The 25,529-nt window shown below is 42.8% G+C and overlaps 1 long non-coding RNA gene across 2 annotated transcripts; it reads right to left on the bottom strand.

The window, feature by feature from the left end:
• Window positions 1-10,137: 10,137 nt before the first annotated feature.
• On the bottom strand, window positions 10,138-19,017 carry LOC143362818 (uncharacterized). Of its 2 annotated transcripts, none has more exons than XR_013083702.1 (3): window positions 18,828-19,017; window positions 11,907-11,999; window positions 10,138-11,628 (listed from the first exon to the last, which is right to left on the bottom strand). It is a non-coding gene; the product is annotated as an uncharacterized LOC143362818 (long non-coding RNA). The 2 variants fall into 2 exon arrangements; XR_013083701.1 differs by having other exon boundaries at window positions 18,777-19,017.
• Between the last annotated feature and the right edge of the window lie 6,512 nt (window positions 19,018-25,529).

The following is a 25,529-nucleotide window of genomic DNA, read 5'->3' on the forward strand; positions in this document are numbered from 1 at the left end:
TTGTACAGCCAGCTCCGGGTACGATTATATACTGAATTCCGTTCACTGATATACCTAAAAATCGAAACTATGGTCATGAATTTTTCCCACACAAAGTTACCATTAATCCGTGCGGAGATGGCCATTGCAATTTAAATGCATTAGGCGGTCGTATAGGAATGGCCCAAAATATTAATGTATTTAGTTAATGAATTTAGTTACTGTTAGGGTAAATGTGCCTTAGAAAGAAGAAGAAACTCTCGCAAGAATTATTATTTTATCAAAAACTAGTATGTATATCTCTAACGTAAAACAAATAAAATACTTTTGGAAAATTAGAAGCGAAGAAACATGCTATATTAATTCTGAGATTCGCCAAATTTAAAATACTTCGCAATTAAAATTGATTACAAAATTATGCTAGAGTTACATTGTGCTCTAGGGCGTTCCTATAAGGTTTTCATTTTTCTTTACAGTGAATTGCGGTTACTGCAACATAAATTTAATAGAATTGATGCTTTCAGACAATCGTTTGCACTTTTCTCCGTATGCACGTGCCGGTTGTTCATTAAAGAATTTCGAAGAGCGTTTTCCGGTGTTCCACGGACGCAGTCCAAGCAAGCACGCCCCATATGGGATTTATTAGAATTAGAAATCTGATGCTCCACGTGTGGCTCCGCGTTGTATATTAACATTAACGGCGGCGAAGCTGCGAGAGCCATTTGTACTCGAGCTCGTGAATTACGTAGAACGTGAGAGGCTTCCGCGAGCGAATTATTAGTCTCATTATTACCTAGTTTACTGGTTTCGCCGGTCCAGGACAACATCTCCACCGATCAAATGGTTGTTATACTTTCAAGAACGTATAACGGTCACGATGATTTCGTTCACGCTGGTGTCCATTACGTTGGGAAACAACTTGAGAAACATTATGGCTGTTCGGTAAGGATCGTAGGAGGCTCAGGTATTCCAATTGATATTAGACCTTTTAAAAATCTTCATTTGTCTTGCAGAAACAACTATCATGGCGTCTGGAACTCAACTGTCTCGCAAAGGAGATTCACGCTTGCAACTCTGTTGCATCTCCGCCAGTTGGCAGCACCCGCGGGAGATGCATCTCACCTTGAGTCGTGAGTCTCAACTAGCACGCGCATTATTAACAATGACCGAACTTACCGCGCATTAATGGGCAAAGTGTGTTCTAGTGTAAACGTTTGACAAGATCAATTTTCTTGCGTTTTCTTGAAGAATATAGCTTTAGAAATACTCGTGCAAAATGGTGAACCTGAATTCCTAAAATTAACGAAGTTGTGACTGCTTAAAGTGCGTTGATCAGTGCTGTTGAATGTACTTTAGCAACGTTGGAATATAACCACTACGTAAGTTATCGTGTATCGCTTTATAGTATATTTTCATATCTGCAAAACATTTTCCGAATGTCCGCATGCTTACCACAAAAATTGATTTTACGATTTTGCACTGTGACTAGCCTTATGCATGAGCTATCGGGTTTAAAATTGGCAGAAAGATTCTTTTCTTGGTACACTCTTCAATGGTTCATGTCCGATTAAAATCGACCGAGGCAGGTTTCGCCCCTTCCCCCAGTTGTAGTCTCTAATAAATAATCATACGTGTAAAGACAGAAATAATTATAAATAATTATTACTGTTCACATATGCGCACCGTAGGAATTTATTGTCTCCAAATCATTTTGAACGTCGATAGTAGAAATTAAGGATACAGAATACTCGATTCTGACTAACAAAACTGAATTTCTTTCACATCGAGTGCAATGGGGTTCTAGAACATGGAGGAAATGGGGCTTTATGGTGATTGGTCTACTTCTATACCTGGTTTGCGCTAGTACACATAAATAGAATGTATAAATTCTATCTAATTAAAATAAATTCACTGTTATCAATTCCATACCGTTACTAACGAAATTATACTCATTCACTATTTAAATTAAATAATCAACGAATTATTGAATCTAGCAAATGCAAATAACGCGATGTGCAGCTTGAAAACTGTCATCGCTGGCAAACTACAATAAAAGTCCGCATCTGCATGCGAGAGCGCGGGAGACTATATGTCATTCGTTCGAAGTGTTGACGTGTGTTAAAAAAAAAAAAATAAAAAATACACGTAAATTACTCTTTTTGCTTTTGACTGTACAATTAATCAATCAACAGCGTCAACTGTCAAACGGCAGACTTCAAAATATTCGATTTAGCGATCAAATGATATTTAGAATGTAGAGTAATCTTTATCGATCGGCGAAGGACTGTCAAACCAATAGTTTCTTTTGAGACAATTTCATTGGGCGAGCATTGTGTTGGTACAATGAGATATTTCGATATTACACAGTTCGGGGACTACGGATTCGCTGACGTAACCGATAGGATATCGAATGAAATCCGTTCACTGACCATTCAGATTTTCCTGCACGCTCTACTGCTTGTTTCGGGAGTACAATCGAATGTGCATGGTCAAAATAATCCTAATAATGCCATTTTCTTTAATCCTCGGAATATTATTGTTGATTCAGCGCCAACGCGTATATACTAATTATGCGCTGCATCGTTTGCACGTTCGAACAGTAATATAAATAAATTCCGTCAGAAGTTAGAAAAACTTTTCAAAAGCCATTTTTTAACAAAAAGGAATATTGAATATGACTATACTTGTTCATATTGCAGCCCATTTGTTCAACAATGTATAGGATCTGCTTGTCTCACTTTTATTGTACCGGGAAGGATTAATCTTTCATTTTCTATAAATTATCATTTAATTCATTAAATAAAAAATGGCTCATTGGCTGCGCATATTAGGTGTTTCATCAAGTTTTATGAAAAAGAAAAATTGTTTTCTGTCGAATGCTATATATGTTCCAATTGCTGACAATAGTAGTGACAATAAAAGTGTATGAAGACTGCAACAATTTTATGTTTTCAGATTCTCTAAGTGCCAAAAGTAACATATGACAAAGAAGATACGTGGCATACCACTAAAAAATTTAAGGTGACCTCAACGTCATGAAGAGTACTGTAAATGTAAAAAATTGTTATGTACTATTCTGACGGTCATGCTAGACAGCGCAATTCTCTACTGTGCCATTTCTTTTTTATATTTGCCATTTCCGAGAAAAGACTGGGCAATAATCACGCCTAGCACCCTGTATATTACAATAAAGATCGAAAAGTGTCGGTACGCCGCGTAGATTTAGTGTTATTGACTTCGTGACGATTTTTGGGTGATCGCAATTTAAAAATTGTTCACATACACATCTGAGCGGCAGTGCAGGTAATCGGGGAATCAGGCGTGCCCCGTAATTCGATTTTAATTTAATTCCTGAACACAGGGATGATCAGTCGCAATAGATACGTTTGGATCGTAGAAGCGGGAGCAGTCCGGTGTCCATTAAATTGATCGAAGAGATTAAAAAGTACAGAGCGGAGACAGATCGCGGGTGCGGAAATGTTCCGACGTTGACTCGGTCGGTTCACGTGACGAGAACGGAGGACCCGAACGGGGCCGCGCCTTATGGCGTAATCCAAAAGTAACGTAACGATCTGTCTTCCTCGCGTGAACTCGACGAGTTGGCTTGCAAGCCGGGTAACACACGTACACGGCCACATACAAACGGAGGGATTAGTGGATAGGGGAAGGAGAGAGAAGACGTACAGAAAGGCCGTTCGTGCAAATCCAAGAAGCTACCGGAACAAACACGGATCCCCTTTTCCTCGCCCCCTTTTTCTTCCTCTCTTCTTCCAACCGAGGAAAGCATCGTCCGTGCTGTACGCCGAGCAGAACCAGCCAGTGGATCCCCGACAGTATTTTAGTGAAGTATCTAAGAAGTGAAATGAAATGTAGAGGGCTGGAGGCGTGACTCGAAGTCGTATGAGTCGCGCCAGATGTTACAATATTTACTGCGAGAAGAGTTTTCTCCTATACAGCCCTCGATAGCCCTCTATGTTTCCACCTGGATGCTTGTGACGTGTGTACACACGTTAGACCGACACGTACGCGAATCCGTTCACACCGTGCCACCCCGCTATATTGATGTCCCTTAATGACGGCACGGGATCAGCGAAAACCGAAACAGACCCGAGGTCGATCGGTTCGAACGGCGCGGCGGTCAAAGGTTGTGCACAGATAAAGTGATTTCGGTGTATAGTTCCGGCTCGGCTACTCCGGGTCAGCAGTCTTCGTTACCGACGCCTTCTTCCTTACCAATTACGCCAGCGAAACCGCACACGACTGACGTTAATTACCACTTCGATCATTGACGTCGAGCACCGCAGCGTCCGTCGTGTGCTCGGACACGCCTCACAGTTGGACATTCGTATATTTGAAAACTTCGCGTCGAAATATCTCGAAACGAAGCATTTTTTGGGAAAAACATATTATACAAAAGTTTCACTTTGTCAAGGGTGAAGTACACCCTTTCTATTTATCTTTCATACGTTCGGTGTCTTTAAGGTTATTCGAAGGTCAACTTCCACCGTTAATTAGATTCGAAACTCTGACAGGTTTGACTACTGTGGCGCCACCTACGATTTCACACAAATTTCGCATTCCCTTTAGAAATTATTCCTGACAAAATTAATGAACCGTTTTTTTAAACGACTACCTTTATTCGAACGTGCACATACCGTACAACTTGCAGTAATTCTTTTGTCGCAAAATCTTGAAGAATGCACACGTAACAGCCTCCCTCCGAGAAGTTGATGCAATAAACAGTCTCATTATTACCAGGACATTGTTTCGAACCGGGACGGTTCGTATAATTGCCGGTGGTCCGAGGGATGCACCGGGCGAATCTTTGCTTAGAATGATCACGCACGGGAGAGGTGAAAGGCGGACACAAAACACGGTGTTATCTTCCGAGTGATCGGCACTGATCGAATCTTTCTGACGCGCGAAAGTAGGTTAATTCACTGGTATAGATCGCTGGAGGGTGTAGTCCCGCGGGACACGCCGGCCTTCCTCCCGGCGAAGTCTCCCTCTTCCATTTCACACATCGTCCCGGATAACGCGACGTCGCATTAATGTGTAATTGGTGGCGAGCTGGCAAGGTGACACGATACCGGGACGCCAAGAAGGAGGCCAGGAGCTGTGTGATGTAGTGGCAGCAAGTCTGCCGCTAGCATAGACATTTTGCCCGTGGAAGACGCATGGTCCTTGCTAATATGACGTTTGAAATATGGCGCAACGCGCGTTCGAAGGCGCGCGAGAAGAGTTATTCGCCGCGGAAAAGAGACAGGATCAAGCACGCCGGAAAATCGTCCGCGGCTGACGGAGGGTTGGAACGAACACACACACACACACACACACACACCTGGCCCGGGGAAAAAGGGCGAAAGGTGTTCAACCTGGAATGCACGGGAACTCCTCGCGGCTGGAAGTTGGACAAACTTGTCAGGAGAAGAACAAGTGTCATACGGTGATGTTTTTGCCAGGGCAGGTTGGTCGAGCCTCGGGTGATCATGAACACGCCATCCCGATGGAGTCCTCCGGCTGTTAACGATGTTAGCTGCGAGAATGTGTTTCAGGCCAGTCCGTGCGCGAACCGTCAACATGTAAGTTATTGACTGCATCGAGACCCTGGTACATAGGGGCCATGTCACTACGCGGGTGCATACATAGATTCAAGTGCATGTGTTGCGAGTAGCTCAGCAAACGGGGACCTTGTGGCCCGCGGGCCCAGAGTCGCCAGATCAAGACCTGTCTCCTGCTCTACCTTACCCCTTTGACGCCACTCAAAATCATTTAAAATGAAATTCAAAGACAAGTTGTTGATGACCTTGACAACGTATTTCAAGGTCGCCGAAATCGGTGATAAGGACCGACTTCTATGGAATTGCATTGCAACTGATCCCTTAATTTTGCACGCCAGCGTGGAAGACAGCAGTTTGTTTCGATGCTCGGTACAAATGCAATGAAGAGACGAAACATCCGGTCCCGTCACAGTTAACAGGTGAGAATTCCCTGTGCACGGGCGCGCCGATTCATCTCCTGGCGGATTCGAATACCGTCAGGCCAGCAGAAACAATCCGGCCGGATAGTTTTTCGGTGGAACAATTTTATTCGGCATGGATCGCGCGGGCGTTCTTGGAATGCCTCGGCCAGGACGACAAACTGTACGTCGACGACGATGGCGTGGCGGCGCGCGGTGCGACGTTTCCCGGGACACGGGAACGAGGGCCCATCCGGATTACGGAACACGAACCCGTAGGGGTTCGGAAAGTCAGAGTCAAAGCAGGGACTCCGTTATACCGGAACAGCGCGTACTCTACACGCCGCCGATTTATTCGAAAATCCGTGGAAAGTGGCACGTTTCACCCGTTGTGAAGCGTCTAGTCCCGCCCCCCCCCCTCCCGCCCTCGCGCGCGTCCCATGTCTTCCATGGTCGCACCTTCTTTTACCCCCGCCTGCCGCCCCTTGTTCGGTCTCCCGGCTGCCTTGGCCGTCTAACGCGTTCCCCATCTCCACCCTCCGCACACTCGCACACCTCGGTTCGTATCCCGGTTTAGGTATTCCTGTAGTAAGCTTGCGGGAGCCTCTGAGCCAGTTTAGCGTCCTCTCTCGCGCCCCTATCTGATTTCAATGTGGTTCGGTTACGTGCTTCAAATCAAAAACACGAACGTTATTTCTGCACGTGGTCTCCACTTTTCTCGTCCTCCCCCTGCTACCCACCACCCGGACACCCCCGCGCGCTACCCCGACACACACGCGCGATCACTCCTCGTCTCCGCGTTCTCGCCTGCCGTTTTCCCGCGCCGACGACGAGGACGACGACGACGACGTTCCTTCCTTTCCTCTTCAGTCAGGGAATTCGGCGAGGAACACACCTACACGTCGTTTCAGACACGTACACACACCGACGTCTTATAAACTTTTATTTTCGAGAACCTGGTGGCTGAAGAGAGAGAGAGAGAGAGAGAGAGGAGTGAGGGTGAGGTGGAAAGAGAAAAGAGGTGAAAGTCTCGGGGAGGTGGAGAGGTCCTCGCGGATACGAGAGAGGGGTTATGTGCAGGACGAAAGGATTCGAGCGGGAAGGAGCGTATGTTCTGTCAAGCTGTCGCTGAGAGGGAGCTCGGCTGCCAACTTATGGGACACGTACAATGCGAGCCAAGAATATTGCAGCTCCTGTCGCCCTTTTTACCCCTTTCCGCCCACTTTTCCTTCATCCCGGCGGCGCGTCTCGTATCCGCGGCCGTATCTCACCGGAGCGAAGTGTCGCGTTCGAGAGGACTGCTCCCTCGTCGGATATTGAAATGTATTTAGCAAAAAAGAAGCGCATAAGTGCTTGACACGGACAACCGTTTTGTAGGCGACACAGCAGTCCTCTGCGCGCCGACGACGGGGGCACGGGGAGACCGGATTCCACAGCCGAACTGTCTGCCGGTGCTTATAACGTAGAAAAACGTATGACGGCTGGGAGATACCGATTGAAGGGAGATGAAAACGCGAGCCGTGCACGTCATCCCACCCTCCAACCCCCGACTTGATTCTCTGCATGCTCGGCTCGCCTACACGTGCCCGCCACGTTTTTCGCACACCCCCGTGCCAGTCCCACGCGCAATTTTAAAAGAAATCGCGGGGTTAGGTTCCGCGAGACACCTATCCGATGCTTGCGAAACGCGTCGATGGGAAACTGACGGCCGCCACGCTGGAACAGAGAAAATAAATGTATCTTCTATTTAGTCTTGTTCCGGACAGTTCTAGACACTTATATATAAATATTTTTTATTTTTTGGTCACTATGCGACGAAAGTATATCTGTCCCTGTGTGTCCCTTTTCGAACCAAGGAGCATGGACCATACATCAGAGTAAATTAAATTTTTTGGTAATGATATTTGCTGTTTTCAAGTTACAGAAACTTGTACGCGTCCATTACAAAATTTCGGGCTATAGAGGGTGATCAATCTCATCGGTAAAAAAATGAATACCGCCTGTAGGAAATAATTCTTGTCGTGCCAGCCCTTTTTCTTTGGACCACCTGTTACAAGACACACTGTATACGTCTCTGTCTCGTGTATATACCAGCACAGGCTATCCGTGGAACCCTCCTATGTGGTATAGGAAGAATCGATGACCAAGTTTCCGTTGTTAAGTCAAATCCCAAGTTGAGCCTTGTGTTATCGTCGCCGACGTTCGGGCACAAAAACCGGCTCGACGACAGGATTCAGTGACAAACGACCGCATTGGGGACCGCCAAGCACCCTCTATCCTTTATACAGATCTTCTATTCGTGGTCAAGATTTCGATTTCTGTTCTTTAATGATCTCTCCGCATCTTTTTGGTTGTACCACCCAGTTACCGATCATTCTGTACACCGTGTCTACTCGATACAGGTCCAAAACAGCTATCGCTTAATAGACCAAAGAATTTTATCGAAACGAATTCACAAGTTAAAAGTTCGTCCGGACATTCCGGAAGTCGGGAATAAATATGCGATACCGGTTTATTAGCAGAATATTAAAAAAGAAAAAATATGTCCAACTTCGTGTACACGAAAATGTCAAGTGGCGAAGGTTCAATAATGACGAAACCTAAAAGCAGTATGACCTTCCTTCGTCAGCCCACGTTGTCCCACATTGTACAGTTTAATCTGTCTCTTTATGCCAAATTGACACAATCATGACAAATGAAAAAATCCAGATGAGATGCCAGTGGGTGATTTAATTAGTCGAGCCACAACACGGAAAACATATTTGTTTTACTTCTCGTCTAATTATCTCTCGCCACTAATTGGCAAACGAGGTAGAATTTTCAACTTCAAAACCCGAGAATAAAAGCCACAATTATTTTTTCACCAACCCAAAAATTTTGCGCGCTTCACTTCCTCAGATAAAATTAGGCGATCGACGAGTCAATTGTCCTGCGTGAATAATCGTTGATATTGCGTATTCTGGTGGGCTAACGAGGCGCGTTTATTTGCTCTAATAATTGGATTACCCATTGTAAGATTAAAATGAGACTATTCGCGTCTCTCGCGACTAATTGGCAAACTTCGAAATTCAGGAACAAATGCCGCAATAATTTTGCGGACATTCTACTTGCGGCCGAGAGCGATACGGAAAAATGAGCAAAATCAAGAAATCGTCTTGTGTAAATAATTTTGATAATTGTGAATTCTGTCGGGGTAATGGGGCGCGTTTATTTCTTCTAGAACGTGGACAGCGAATCTCCATACGATTCAACCGTTCGGGAAACGAATTCCATCACGGAATAGACGTAGGAAGTTGAATGGATAAGCGGCTGGAGGAATCGGTCCTTGTGCCAAGCAAACGAGGAACGTCTTCAGCGCCCGCCGTCGCTCCTTTTAATCCAAAGATTTAAATCTCGGTGGCTCGGGGTGCAAAATGTATTCCGAACCGAACTTTCTTGCAGACTCGTAGGGTTTTAAGGATTCAGGGAATTGAGTGACGTACAGCTGTGCGTAATTTAAATGCATGGTTTAAAAGGGGAGTTGTGTAAATCTTGGAGGGCTCCGTCTATACGTATTGTCTGCGTGAAATTCGGAAAAATTTACCGGAACGCCTGAAAGTGACGCACGACTTCGGATCTTTACGAGTCTCGCGTCGAATTTCAAATGCAACTATTGTACCGGCAGTAATATTTATATTACATTTATATTTATACATATAAGTATAATTTACGGATTAGGAATGCCATCCTCGAGGCTTGACCATTGAATTATCTGACAAAAATTGTACTCCGTTTACCTGTGACAATCGAATAAGTTTTTAATTGTCGTGTTTAATGGGAAGATATAACGCAATAGTGGGGACAGCCAGTTAATAGTGCTAGGGAATAAAATACACGTCGAGTAGCAGAATGAGACTATTAGTGTCTCTCGATGCAGAAACGCGCCAGGGGGTTCTGCAGAGTAAACTAGATTGTACCTTGTTTGTACGCGCACCAGATTGAAGATCGAAAATCCGATGAGGTTGTCGAGCCTATTACCAGGTTGCAATCATTCTTAATATCGAGATAATAATAGACTTATGGTCCGCACGACTAATACAATCCCAAACCAAAACACGGGAACATCGAGCATCGATTGCAAGGTACTGTAACCGAATCAACATTTGTCTCTTCAATAATTTTGACAAGCTGATGATAATATATCGATGCTCTTAAATCTCTTTTATTTCTCCAGTATTTCATATCCAATTTATTAATTTTTGTCATAAAAACATCAGTACATCCTAAATGCTAAATATGTCTCTATCTTACTTTACAAGCTAAGATTTACGAGTTTAATAAATTAATTGATTATACCGTTCTTAGCGATGAGCTAAGTTGATTCTCTTCTGTCTAATGTATATTGATAAAGGGTTAGTCAGATTTCATAGATTGCAAGTACATTTAGTAAAAACGATACAAAAATGGATTTTGACATTTATCAAAGAATCAGTTCCTATTCTAGTAATTTGATCGTCACTACTCATTAAATTTGCCTAACAGCATCTCTAGCTATTCGTTCAGGTAATATCACACACACACTAACCTATCGTTAAATGACTACTTCATACGTAGTAAAAATATTAAAATCATTAAGTACAGTTGCGTTGATGTACAATGGCAATTTCGTAGTTCTTATTCATTCTCAGTACTTATGCTGATTACAATGAACAACGGTATAACATGACTTATGCACATCTACAATTGGACCGTTTGAAGACCATGCCGTTCGTTGATATATACGCGGTAAGTAGATTCAGCGTGTAGTAGCCAGACACGCAAACCATATTACTAGACTGCGGATTTTGTACATATACGACAAAATTAAGTGGATGAAATTGAAAGTGGTAAAAAGATTAGAATATGATTGTACAATTCTCAACTTATTAAAACTACTTAATGAAGAAATCAAATTCTGCCTATTACTTCTTGTAATCGATACAACGAACATGCATAAAGATCCGCAATCTAATTCTTACAAATATCGTACGTTACACATAGAAATACTAAAAAGCCCTGTTATGATCAGTACAAAAAACAAATGATAAAGTATGACGAAGTAAAGATAAATGATCAAGTAAACTTTTGCTTAATTAACACTTTACCTACTGAAGACCTATTTTTAATGACTGAGCTGTATATTAGAGAAGCTGAATAATTTTCTTTCATATAATAATTCTAGAAGAAGTTAGTACGTTATATTAATCCAGAAAATTTTCTGTCGTTTTTGAATAATTTTTTGAGACATTCTCAAAATATCCATGCCCGTTTGAATCCCTGCTGCCATCTGTACCGTGCTCATTGCGAGTCGGTAACAGCAGCACCTAATCGTTCTTCAAATGGTGTACAACGCAACGTCCTCGCAAAATGGCCTCAGGTATTTTCGATCGAACTTCAGAACACGGCCGATATTGCAGGGTCCTTGTTCGCCTTCGTTGTAACACCGACGGTTCCCTGGCCACAGGATCATGTTCCCAGGACACATACTGGCGAGCATTAGGTATTCCGTTTGGTCGGGAAAGTAGAACATATCTCCCCTCAATGCTACATCTATACCGGCTGTAGGATGGGCGCGTGCGCCCAGGATACAGACCGCGAGTATTGTTATCAACGCTGTGAAACGCATCCTTGTTTCCGATCCTCGATTTATCTCTGTGATCCTTCGGTTCGCCCTGCAACCAGAAACAGACCTTCAGAAAAGTTGTGTTGATAATAATCTTTAGGGCTGTGTGGGTACCCGAAATTTTATCCTTACTAGTCCTTACGTCAGGGCAGTTCTAAACTTTTCATACTACATTCGCTCTGATAGGTTGGTACAATACCTAACGATGGTATGGAACTATAACAGTGGACTACATGTAAAACTATATTATTCGCTACTGGAGATTACTTATCATACATGGTTGCCGAAACACATATACAAACAACTTGAAGAATGCAGTTTACTTACCAGGTATTACTTTGGAAGTACGAAGAATTTTGAGTTCCCGATTACTTTAATATTAGTTTCCAGCAAACTTCGCCTGGTTGAAATTGTAGTAGCCTGGAAGGAAAGAAAGAAGTTTACTCACTCAACTCATTAATTTTGCTACCTCGAAATTCGGAACAATAATTACACGTTAACTTGCGCGGAAATAGGATTAAATATAAAATATCAAGTTGAAAATGTTCGTGCGAAGTCATGTCCTGAACCTTAAACTATATTCCTAGCTTTAAAATTGGGATTTTTCGCATTTTCTCGTCAAAATCTGCAGGATTATATAAAAAACAGTTAAAAATGTCTGGGTTGCCAAGATGAAGTTTAATACTCTCAATACTCCAATATTCTCTTCTAAACGTTGGAGCATAATTTATATTCACGCGTTCGAGCTGACCTCACTGATTCCAAGCAAGGGACGTGTTCCTGCAACCAATTAGGGAATTCCCAGAATGCTATAGTACCATTTGATTCCGAGGCAGTAGAACGTTCGAGCCATAACAAGTGCAGAAAACAAACCAATAAAATATCTGACCCTGATTGGAACAACAATTGCTGAGAACCGTGTACTTTACGTTCGCCGGTCGAACTTATCATGCAATTGTCAATAGTCGTTATTGAAATAACAATTCGTGTTAGATGCACAGGTGCGCGATGCAGTCTAAATCAATTTTAATTATGGAATCGTGTCGCCGCGGGGCAAAGCCGAAAATAAGCGGCTCTGCTGCGGAGCTTCAAACAGCATTGTTATTGCAATTTATGATCATTATCACCAGTTTTCATTATGTTGAGATTTAATTTTTGGTTGACTTACAGCTTTACATGGCTTTACCTTCGGACAATAAATTATTGAATTATACCGACCGTGTGGCAGACATAAATTCATAATATTCGGCATACATTAAATAAACTACAAAAGTTATTCATGTTTGTACATCGATCGTATTAGTATTATAATACATATTAATTAGCCATTAACTCTCAAATAAAATACATAGAATGTTCCCAAAAGAGGGTTCATTGGAAAATCATGCGATACAAACGATTTAAAATATACAATATGTTTCCGGTAGTTAACACTTCGGTTTAAATCAATTAATAATACACAATTCGAACAAAACGAATATTTCAAACACTCGATTCTCGGTGAATAGATTCACAACACGAATAAAATAGTTTCCTCATTAGTGTACATATGGTCAACTGTTGTTTTCTATACCTTCGTTAGGTATTGTACCACCGTATCAGCGAATGTAATATGAAAAGTTTAAAGCTGCCTAGAAGTAGGGATTAATAAGGATCATTCGAAATTCACCCTGATGAACACTGTGCATCCCTCACTACAGCTTGCATTGTGAGTTTATAAGCTGAACCACGACCCAAGCTTTTCCTAATTACTTGTGCTACGTCGAAATGCCTTCCACTCTGAAACTTACGATATTACCCTAAAAGTTCGGCGTCCAGCGATACAAACATACTACAGAATACTATTTCACATTTAGGCGCGACCAGTTCAAGATATTTTTATTTGTTTCTGATACAACAACGAAATTTAACGCGGGTAACCCTAATAATTAATTATTTATATTTATACTTAATCTTCACAAATTTATACTTTAACTCTATTTTTAATCATACTCGCCTTGTTAAGATTTAAAGTAATACTAGTATCACTAGTAGGGACATGTAAATTTCAATATTTCAAAAAGCGAATTTGGGGAACCTGAGTGCAGGGACGTGAAGTTAAAGAATTCATTCTTTAACCCTTAGGTCAATGTCAAATATTTTCTTCAGAGAAAATATACTCGATTTCTCATTCAAAATATTTTTTTAACCATATAAATTTAACCAATCGGCCGTAAAAGTAGAACTCCTCCAACTTTTCATATTCTTCTTCCAAAATGGGTTCAATCCCAGCGTAAAGTGTCCAACTTTAAGAAAATTTCTCGCTTTTTATGCTTTGATCGGTGCGACTACTTTAATTGTTAAACTTCGCTTGTTTCCCCTCTCCTCAATTTCGTAATGTAGCGTGTATTAACCGAATGAGATCCAGGGCTGGTGAATTAGCCTAAGCTAGTCGGAGCTCGCGATTAGTTGTAGAATCAGCCGTTTTGGGTAGCGGAGTGTTTGCGGGTACGGGACTCGTAATCGTTGGTCATCGTTCCACTGCGTCGGAGCTTTGTTGCTCGGTCAAAGAGCAGGCGGAAGAGCCTACGCCGCGGAGCTTAATTTGAACTTCACTGGGCCGGCGTATTTACGATTTCACGGTTCGTTCGGCGCGGTCTATGTCTCCATATTTAAATCAGATTCCGCCGAAGCTCGGCCCGGCCCGGCCCGGCGAATCAGTGCCGCTTTAATTGGCTGCTGCGAGAGCGCGAGCCGTTGCGCTCGTTACTGTATGAACGCATTATATTCAACCGAGTTCCGAGCTGTAAAACATCTCTCCGGTACAAAGCAGAGAGGCGCAACTACCTCGCCCGCTCCGCTCCGCGCCGCGGAAAGATTTAATCCGCGCCGCTGTTAACGGGAGACACTTTGAGCTAAGCAACGCTAGCTTTTGTTCTTTATAGGTCGCCATAAAAATTTATGTCCCACGGCCGCGGGAACAGTTTCCTAGTTAAAGTCAAACTTTACAACGGTTTTTCAAAGCCCCGCTGGCCACCGTCAGACACGGCCGGCCCGCGCCATTTTTATCGACACCCGACCGGAAGGAGTAACCGAACAGAGCATCCGAGTCAACGCAATCGAACCGATCCGATCCCGAATCCGTACTTCCCGCAGAACCATCAGTCTCGATGGCCAAAGGTCATTCCGGTCTTCAAAAATATTTTCGTTTTTATCGCTAGTCATCGACGAGCGTCTCGAAAACATCTTCGTATCGGTCCATTTGTTGAGGTTTTTCGAGCAGTTCGAATTAACTGCGAAGAGGACAGCTGACGTTGCTCCAGATTATTACTTGAAATAAAAATATTTTACTTATATATCCTACATAAAATTCTATTTCTCCGAGCCGATTGAAATCTGAAATATGAAACACTATTTGGAATATTTATTTCGCCTCCGGGCACTTTGCAGAACGGTTCGCGATTGGCAATTAGTCCATCGCTCTCGAAAATGATAAATTCCGTTCAAAACTCTCGCATAATCGGTGCTTCGAAATTTCGCCGAGCCGGATCGGCAATCCGTCTCGTGGCTGGTTCGCGCGCCGCCTTTGTCTGAGACGGAAAATGAAATTCAAAGTTTCCGAGGTGTGAACCTCCCTCCACCTTTCTCCGGGCCGAAGCCGCGAAAATTTCGCGAAACACGATAGCGTGGAAACAAACGCGTTCCCGCACGCGCGCCGCCGCTCCGGGCCCGGAGAACTCGATATAATCTCTTTCTTCTTCCCTCGCACCTGTCTCGAGGTAAGTTTACCGCCGCGAAGTTCCTTCATTTGTAGTAAGGTCTCGACGACGTTCATGCGTCGGGCATGAAGAATGAAGCCACTCCAGAGCGTTACCGAGCGTGAATTCTTCTTCTTGTTTAGATCATTTGAACGAACTACTTGTCATTGTCTCTCGTGCGCTCGTCAGAAATAGTAATTCCCGGTGCGAGACGGCACGGCTGATGGCCTGAACAAATTCCGATGCTCTGTGCTTCTTCTGCTAACGTGCTGAACGTTGCTCGCGAGCTGACACAATTCGACGATTAGGGGTGCTTTCGCCTAGAGCCCCATATTGTACACCCTGTGTGGGATACATTTTATTTAGGACAAATTGTAAAGAAATTTTTGTGAAGAAACCAGGTCACTGTTTCATTTTATTTAGGACAATTTTTCCTAAAGTCTCGTCAAATAAGTTTTCATAGAAACGGAAATGCACTATAGCACGAATCTACCGAAATCCAACATAGTCACAGTCCGGCGTTAATTGAAACGATCTGCCCACGGCATAACTTATATTTACGGGGCAGGTGTCGAGCGACTTATGGTCGGGAATGTTCAAGGCGCCGTGGGAACTGGGAATAAGATAAAAAACGAGAGAAAATAATAACTCGCGGGAAAATACGAGATTCGTGGTAACTTCTATACGGAGGAACGGCGTATCAGATACCACAGGTGTAGGACTTGCAATAATTTTAAAAGTAAGTTTTCAACTTTGTCGTACGATACAATGACCATGGGCTTCGAGAAGATAGAGCACGCCGAGCTTTTACATTATCATCGTCCCCCGCGAGCGCTCGCGGGCAATTTATTGCGTGTAGATAGCAATTAATTGTAACTCTTGTTGGAGATGGGAATTCGCTCGAGGACAATTCTTCTCCTCCTTTTTCAGAATTCCCCGCGACGAAAGCCGTATAACGGGCATCCATTATAATACGCGTAACGACTCTTAAAATAATTTATTGCCTTTGTCGTGCTGCCCTGCGTCTCTCCCGATATATGTGTATCGTAATTCTTCGGTATTCCGGCATTGTTGCAGAGAAGAAACAATCGATCACCGCAACGTGGTTTTATCCGCTTTTAAGTCGACCTTCTCGTGAAATTGCGTTCCCCTTTAATTCATTGCGCCCACCGTGAAGCGTTTTATTATTACAACGAACGTTTAGAACGCGATATTAGTATGATAGTATAGGTAAAACGTACATTGTCACGCCGGTTTAACGTCAGGAAATCTTATGCGCCGGCAACATTTCAGTTTGGTGCGCGCTCAAAGCGTTCTGCCACATTTACATTTCCGCCAATTTGAATGATACATGCGCGCGCGCGCGCGATGTGTATCGAGTTTATTGAAATACAAATTGCAAGCCTGATAATACACAGCGGCTTTATCACTTGTTAAAATGTCTCTGTAAATTGTAATTAATAACTACCGAAATTGATCATTAATAACTTCCAGGCTACCAGGTAACGTTCAAAGTGTCAATGTTTCGAGCTGTAATGAAAGATCGACTCAAATTGCTTGGATTTAATATAAAAAACAAAAATGTTCCATACTAGTTCCTCGTGTCCACGCCAATTTATACTAATAATTGCTGGAGAAAATAAAATATTGGGGGAATGTGCTAATATTAAGAAATATATGGCTACTTCACTCGATATATGTCCCAAATATCTAGCCCCGTGAGTAATATCTCCTAGCCGATATTTGTCACTAGGTGGACCCGTATTTTGGACAATTATCGAGAAAGCACTGCATTTGGTATCACCCTGACAGTATTGCTATATCATTGTTTGAGCTCGCACATGGTTAAAACCCATCACTATTCTGTAACGGAAACGATCAATTACAATGTTTAACAACCATCGAATTATTTTTACCGAAAGTTTCGTCGAATTGTAACGATGGTTTTTCGCGGTACAAAAATCTCACTTTTCCGTGGGTTTATTGATTGACGGACGGTATAACTTTTTATTGTTCCGTTTCATAGACCGCGCAATGAAAGAAGAGCCGCGCATTCATTATATTTTGCGAATTGTAGTTCCGTGCACGATCGCGTACATCCTTCCATGCGCGAAACTAACCATGAATTATCCGCGGGCCATTAAATTAAAAACGAGTTCATTCTGGTCGAGCTGAACGACGCCACGCGATAATTGATCATCGCCGCTCATAACGGATACAATAAAAATGCGGCTCCGTCTAAATTCACGGAGACCCCGAAAATAATTCATCATACCGCGCGTCGATCCGGCCTTTTCTATGGGGCGTAATACGAAACGGATCGATGGTGTCCCATCGATCACCGGACGTGTTCCGGGGAGTCACAATAAGTGTACTTTCATTGCACAAACGAGCCCCGCGCAGAGTCGCAAATATTAACGGTATCGAACGCGCGTGAATTAACAAGTTAAAAACGGAAAATAACGTTTACGGGCAGGATATGTTTTCAGCAGAATTTATTCCGTCGCGTATTATAGCAACACGTGGGAACCAATAGCTTCTAAAAACATTCTTCGTCGGACCACCAAAAACATAATTAAACGAGGTATCTCGATGTGTTTGCTTATTTCTGCATGAATTCCGGAAAAATAAGTTCAATCCTCAACAAGTATGGCGACATGTTAACAAATATTTGAAACGATTTTCCAATGCCTAGCAAGCACATAATCGCTAACAAGAAGGACAGAACATTCTGAATCCTAGGTACTGGCAGTTTTCAAAGTTAATTAAAATAAATTCTTGCTGTCGTTCGCAAAACGAATGTTTCAATTCAAAAAGTTTCCATCTCGAAGGAACGTTCTCACTGGAGGAATCGAAATTTTTCCAAAATACCAAGAATATGCTTTCCCGTATCTAAAAAAGTTAACGCAAGTTGCAGATTTGATAGAAAAATTCGAATATATTGGTATGCGGCTTACGGAGTCCAATATCGAGAAATCGAATTCAAATAGTCCTAGACTTTCGTTCTAAAAGATTTTTATAACAAAATCGTGGTGCCAAAGCAACCAGAATCAGGCCAAAATACCGAAGATATGGTCTTATAAAAATCCAGAGCCGCCGATTCAGTGTAGAAATCTCCGAATATTGGCAGAACGGCCAAAAATGTTTGCTGCAACGATGGCTATAATTTTTTTCCGTAAAAATATTCCGTGGAAACAGTTTTTAAAGAATACGGTTTCGAATGCCGCCTTAGTTTGCAAGAACATTTCATCGATCCGCTCGAGAGGAACAGCGATCGAACCCGGTGCGCACCACGCTTGCCATAATCTCTCAAGTGGCCAGCAGATGGTAATCGCGTAATCACGACCGCCTCGAAATCGTTGATAGAGCGCGTCCGGCGGAGATTTCACGGCGCGCGTCCTGAAGCGGGGTTGGTTCTCGTGGATGCGAGGGCGTTTTACATAATTTAGATTAAACTTACACCTCGCACGGTCCCCGCGAGCAACAAGATTAACGATTACTTTGCGCTCACGTTTATCCGGCTACCGTCCCGGTTCCTTCCGCGTTGCGGTAACGCTTTGTCCCGCGCGCTGTCTGCTTCGGCGCTGCGATGCACCTGGTGAACGGCGTTTCACGGGCGACTCGCTGTCACTAATAGAAAACTTGACAATCGGACGACGGAGCCTGAGTGCCGGTTCGCGCGTATGTTCGTGTCGGTGCTTCCTCGGAGACTGGCAAGTGTCATAGTTAATCTACGCGAGGCTCCGCAAAGATCGTACGCGCCGAGGTGGTGGTAAGTAGCAGAAAGAAGGAGGGTCTCTCCTCCGCCTCCAGACGTGTCATCAGCTCCGAGGATTACCCGCGACAGCGGTGGGGGCAAGCTGGATCGCCAGCGATCGGCATGATACTTCTCGATTACCAGACTCCGGACGTTTACGCGCGATAAGTATGCTATGCTAAGAGCAAACGCGCAAATGCAAATATTAGGTTGTAGCACACGCGAAACTTTAAGCAAACATCGCAATTGTTAGGCTAGCCAGGGACGTATATCGGCCAGGAGATACTATTCAGAGACAGCGAAGCTCCAGAGGTTTCGGTTCACGACCCCTCGCGGAGCATACCCCGCGGCAGTGGGGGTAGTTCTGGGACTTTTATTTTCTAGGCATTCGGGACGTATATAGAGTGAACACTGTATTTGGGACGTTAGGTAGCAACAGAGTATATTTTGCAATTGTTGTGATATATTGTAATTCGAATTGCAACTAACACTTGGAAACGTACTTTATTGTGTAGACTTCTGTGAGAGAGGCTTTATGAAGCTGCCTTTAAAATGGCAACAAATTATAGAACAAAACGGTGCACATTTGACCCAAATCGGACAATCCGAAACATGTTAAATAAAGTCTTGAAGTTCGCGTAAAAATGATGGATTTCTTTTTGCCCAACCTAATCTATGTATGTAAAGAAAGCATACTTTCTTCATTTGAATAGACCGCGCTATCTAGTTGGTATCTCGTGACGACGGATAGCGGTCGATAGAGAAAGAGAGCGAAGGTTACGTAACGAGCACGTGCGATGAAGTCCGCAAATTAAATTACGATACGAAAAGATAGATAGAGGGAGAAAACTTTAATCGTCGTTTCTCTGACTACAGGTGAGATTGTAAATACTGTAAATACGATTAATCTAAGAGAATAAAACTTAAATTCTCTGATTACAGAGCAACGAAAAAATTTGAGTTTCACTTCCTGAAAATCCTCAATAGTAAGAGAGAGAAAAAAAAAAGAAAATAAGGTTATTGTCTTATAATACTTTATTGTGCGAAAAAACACATACTGTGTACTTTAGAATTCTTTGAATATTCCGTCGATCGCGACCGAATGCGCAGCAGAAAATCGATAGACGAAGCTGCGCACTTTTCATCGCTGCACCATATACGAATGTGATCGGATGAAACGTCGGTTCGGAGAAATCGGTAAAACCGTTGAAAGTCGCCAATTATTGTTGCGCGGATCCAATATTTGAGAATCATGGGAAAGAATTGGATCAGTCCCGTCGCTATAGGGCGCAACGACCGGGGGGGGGGGGGTAGGGATTAATCCGAGCCGGCCGGTGATCACCTGTTAGTGAACTAGTCTGATCGTGAGGGGATTACATTTTCGAAATGCGCCGCGTTTCAGCATCCGCCTCGGACACCTCTCCAGGGAAATAAAAGTAGGTATTTATATCTACGGACGGGGATAACGCCGTGAAACGCTCGATAAATAGGATTCCTGACGGCCCCGGCCCAAGTTTATGCAATTAATCCGTGTTTAGGTTCGCCCAGCGACATTAGCTATCTGGTTACGGGGCGGCTGGTTCTTGCTGCGCTTTCCCAGTCCTCCTAATGATAACGCTATCGATATTTATCTGCGAGCTGGATTTAGCTGCGAGCGCTAATATAAATTGGACCAAGTGGGCCCGCGAAGTAAGACCCTGGTAATTACAAGATCTTACGCTATGCGTCAGTTTTAACCTTTCGCGGTACTGTCGTTTCAAGTGGTTCTATTAAAATCGCTGAAGACAGTGATCTCTCTATATATGTCGCCAAGGCCTCGATGATAAATGTCGCGGAACTATCCCCACTACCGCCAGTATACCCAGTGAGGGACCGCGGAGCTCGAGAGTATGTCTCCTGGACGATATATGACGCTGGCAAGACCCGTTGACATAAATCGAGATTGCACTAATCTCGAAGGATAAAGTTAATTAAAAAGCTGCCAAGAATGAAGTTACAACTACATTAATTGGGAAAGAAATATTATTGGTTGCTTTTATGCGTACAGAATTATAGAAGCTAAGAATTTATAATAATGTACACTCATATACGATACACATATAAATAAAATAAATAAACCTCCACAAAGGTATCGGAAATCAAAAAAGCAATGTGCATATAAATAGCTACTATGATCAAAAGGTGATGCATATTTAAACTGTCAGTTCAAAAGTGTTGAGTCAACATGTCGTCCACTCTGAATAATATTAACGCCGAGTCACACTCGACATAGCAACAGACAGATGCGAAAGGTTAAGATATCTGAAGAATCTGGTGATGTTAGGGAATTTTCTTCGGGAAATAACCATGAGAGCAATTACATCGCAGCGCTGTCGTACTAACTCAATCATTTAACTATTTAATGATTTAATAAAATTTAACTTTCTTAGAAAGTTAATGGCCAACAATAAAATGATTGGAACAATATCTGCGCACTTGCCTCCTCAAGATTATAATTCTAAGATGAAGAGTGAAGGTTGTCACAAAAACAAAACAAGTTTGACTGCACGTGACCTGCAGGACTGAACTACCAAAAAATGCTACGTGGCCATCCAATGAAACAACTTTTAAACATTTCTGGATAAAAATGTGTTGTTTGCAAGATACATTGGCTGGTTCGAAGATAAACGGATAACCTTGAACATAATTATGTCGAGATTCTCCGGATAAAAAGGAAATAATGACCAGCTTGCCCATGTGGAAATGTTGTACTCGTTCGATTACGGCCGGAGATGCTGTCCTCGAGTGACTACACCCGTGTCTCCTCGTTCAATGACCATGACCTTGAGGCACGCCGTGACGTATTAAGTAACATGCTCGGACGCAGACGTCAGGAAAGAATGAGCGGTGTTGCACCGCGGGAATTACCAGGAACAGTGAATCATTCTCCGGCGGGATCAGTTTTTTTACTGTCGCTGGCCATTAATTGGACGCGGAATTACGGTATCGAGACGATGCGCAGAAATGCTTCTATGCAATCAACGAAATGTCAGACGTGCGTCGAGAAATCACAAAATTGTTCCACTTTTCCCTAGACGGCGGTATGAATCATTTATATAAAATAAATCTGACGTCATTGTGATTTTCGGCTATTTATTATCGGCGCTCGTTAAGCGTCAATTTATACTTGAAACCGAGGCCATTTCTGCCGTAAACTGGATTCGATGAGTTCAAGGCGCTCGCAAAAAATGATCATGGCCAGAACTGGTTTCGATGATTGGTGGCAATACAGCCGTTGACTTCCCGAAGACAGGTTACCGCCATAATTGGCGCACGTCGGATGAATTTTCTGCCAAATCGAGAAAACGCTATGCGGTCTCGAATACCAAACGCAAAATCGAATAATGCGCATGACGCATGCACTCAGTCACGCCGATTCACGCATAAATTCCAAACAAGTTTCGCATGCTAAAATCGGTAACGAACATCATTCACTTCGATTGAGAACTGGTGAGATTGAAGCGGTTACTTATGTCTTCATTTGACAAACACTGGGTTTGGCAATCCAGAAATTTTTCACTTTTTTTATACTATCCTGCAGATCTCGACAAGAAAATGCCAAAAATCGAAGTTTCAAAACTCGCTCAAGTTTGAACACGCATCACTTGTGATCCGGTGAATTCCTCGCATTGAAACATCGATTTTTAGCATTTTCTCGACGAGATCTACAGGATTGTATAAAAGGAAGTTAACAATTACCGGGTTGCCAAAGTGAAGTTCAGCCTTGAATTGTACTGAAACTATTTAAGGAGTTACTTACAGGAAGTTTCAAAATTGTACAAAGAATTTTTGCGAGGCAGAATCTCGAGAATAAAAATTAGTCATTTTAAATGGTAACATAATTTATGAAAATGAAAATTTACATGACGATCCGCAAGTCTAATCAGAATATGTATAAGATGATCCACTTACCTGTTACAAGTCATGGCTCTCCGGTGCGCTTAAAAAGAAACACGGTAAAGGAAAAAAATGAATAATTCAGAGGGTACTGCATTAGATGTCTCGTACATACTTTTTGCGAATATGCGACTGATCGCATGCGTCCAACAACTGCGATAAGTTTTAAACTGTAAACGCACATTCCAAGCATGGACAGATTCGTTCTACCGCGTAAAAGGGTTCCAGATTAAAGCGATCGATAAGTCCGGAAATTATACCTCCATCACAGTTTTAATTACCCCTCAGACTGTCCAGGGACTTGCGGCCGTTGGTGTACGTGTATACACGTTCGTGTTTGTTAAACCAACACCGATCGTCCACTCCCGTAAAGTCATAAACCGTAACTCTGTTTCGCAATTACGAAAGAATGCTTTAACTTTCGAAGTGATTGCAATATGTCAACCCCCCTCTCGCCCTCCCCTCGCGGAGCACAGAAGGCAAAAGAACGAACCACAAAGAAGAATTCAGAACTCATCAATCGGCTGTCCGAGGCAAATTGAAAATTACTCTGTCGCTTATAGGTTTCGGCGGTTTAAGCGGCCGCGGACGTTAAATAGAAGCCCGGCCAGCGTGCAGGTTTCACTGAAATCTGTAAAATTAAACAGAATTGAAATGATTACTTTTTACCGTGCCCGACGTCTGCGCTGATCAAAGGACGGCACGATCGATAGAAAGGACGAAAGGACGCGGTACGGTTTCCTTTTATTCGCTCGCTTCGTGGTCAATGGAGCTACAGTGCGGCGAATAATTGTGAGCCCAACAATTTTTCGATTTTTCAAAACCAGAGTTGGCAAAATCGTTTGTACGATTTCGTACTGTTCAAGCTAAACCGAAGATGTCACGAACGAAACTCTTTTACGCTCGAACTGTGGAAATTAATTCGCGCTTGGCACTCCACGGTCTGTTAATTAAATTTGTAATTTATCGTTGTGTCTTTCCTGAGCCTCTGAGACCGAGAAAACGTTGCTTTTCTAAATCACTGAATTTTAAAGGAGGCATCCTTTGTATACAACATTAGAGGCAATTTTAATGAAGTATCTTCCTCAATTTTAATTTAGATCGAAATGTTGTGTTTGTGAAAATGTTAATCGAGATCATCGTTAAGTGACTCAGGATTTCATTCAGAGAGATGACGGTGCATCATTCGTCAAACCGAGAGACTCTTCGTGGTAACTCTACTGACATTAAGTCAGAGTTAAGAAGACAGAAATTATGGTAAATATATTTATTAGCCATGAAAAATTTCGAGATATTTATGTAATAAAATAGAAGCGCTCGTGTTGATTTATGGTTGACATAATTCAGTGTCAGGTTGAATAATAACGTTGACGAGCAATGCAATCGAGACGCTGACGTATTAATCTTCGCGTTTCCACAAATCGAACGTAAAAACTTTTGACGCAACAATGTTTTCCGCATTTTACGAAACAAATTAGCATAATTTCTTTAATATCACGAAGCCTGATTCATTTTTCTGCATAACTTCGATGTTTTCCGCCTGGAATACGTGACTAGTGAAACGTTGATATAAACATCATTGACTGTGTAATAAATCTCATAAGAGATTTCCTACATAAAAAAAAAAACAACATCATTGACTGAAACCAGTAGTATGAGATACCGAGAGTAAAACCGCAGACGAGGTATAGCAGTATACCAATCGCTCGATATACTATCCAATCATTTTTTGCGTCAAATTAAAGCGGGAAGAATACACTTTACTACAGTGCAGTTTACAATTGGCGGAAACCGCGAAATCACATCGCAATTCCGAAAAAAAGGATTTTCAGAATTTGTGGAAAATTGAAAATTTTCAAAACGCGTTTACAACGTGTTCCCGGCGGAATTTTTGTAAATTGAACGGGGAATATTGCACTGTATGATTACGTCGGAAAGTTAATAATTTAAAAATACACTTTATTAATATACTTTACTTGCCCCCAAGTTATGCATGGGTGGGGCGTGACATTGTAATAACGTAGGCCAATTGTAAACCGTGAGAATACAGTGTTTACTCGATCTATGTCCAAAACACGGGTCTGGCCAGGGACATATATCGGATAGGAGATGATCCACGCCGAACGTAGAGGCCTCGGTTCATGGTTCCTCAGGGGTGTACCCCGCGGTAGTAGGGATAGTTCTGGGACTTTTATCGGTTAGGCATTTCGGACATATATAGAGTAAACACGGTATTGGTGAAATCATTGACTACACCAAGCTATTGTAGCTTAAGGTAGGCCAAGGTGATTTTAAAGGTAGTGGGTAGACCTGATCTTTCCCAAGGTGTTCCGAGGTAGACCAAGGTAGCCCAATGTTGACCTAATTCCGCCCCCAGAGTCTCGGCTCGACTAATTGACTGATTAACCGAATGCCCTCTTCGAGCTCAAGTGTGCAGCTGAGCTTAACGAACGCTACGACCGCCCCCCTAATTTAATTTCTGCAGATCTCGATCGCCGCGATACTTGAGTGACAGATAAA

Source organism: Halictus rubicundus, chromosome 18 (assembly GCF_050948215.1).
Source record: "Halictus rubicundus isolate RS-2024b chromosome 18, iyHalRubi1_principal, whole genome shotgun sequence".
NCBI lineage: Eukaryota > Metazoa > Arthropoda > Insecta > Hymenoptera > Halictidae > Halictus > Halictus rubicundus.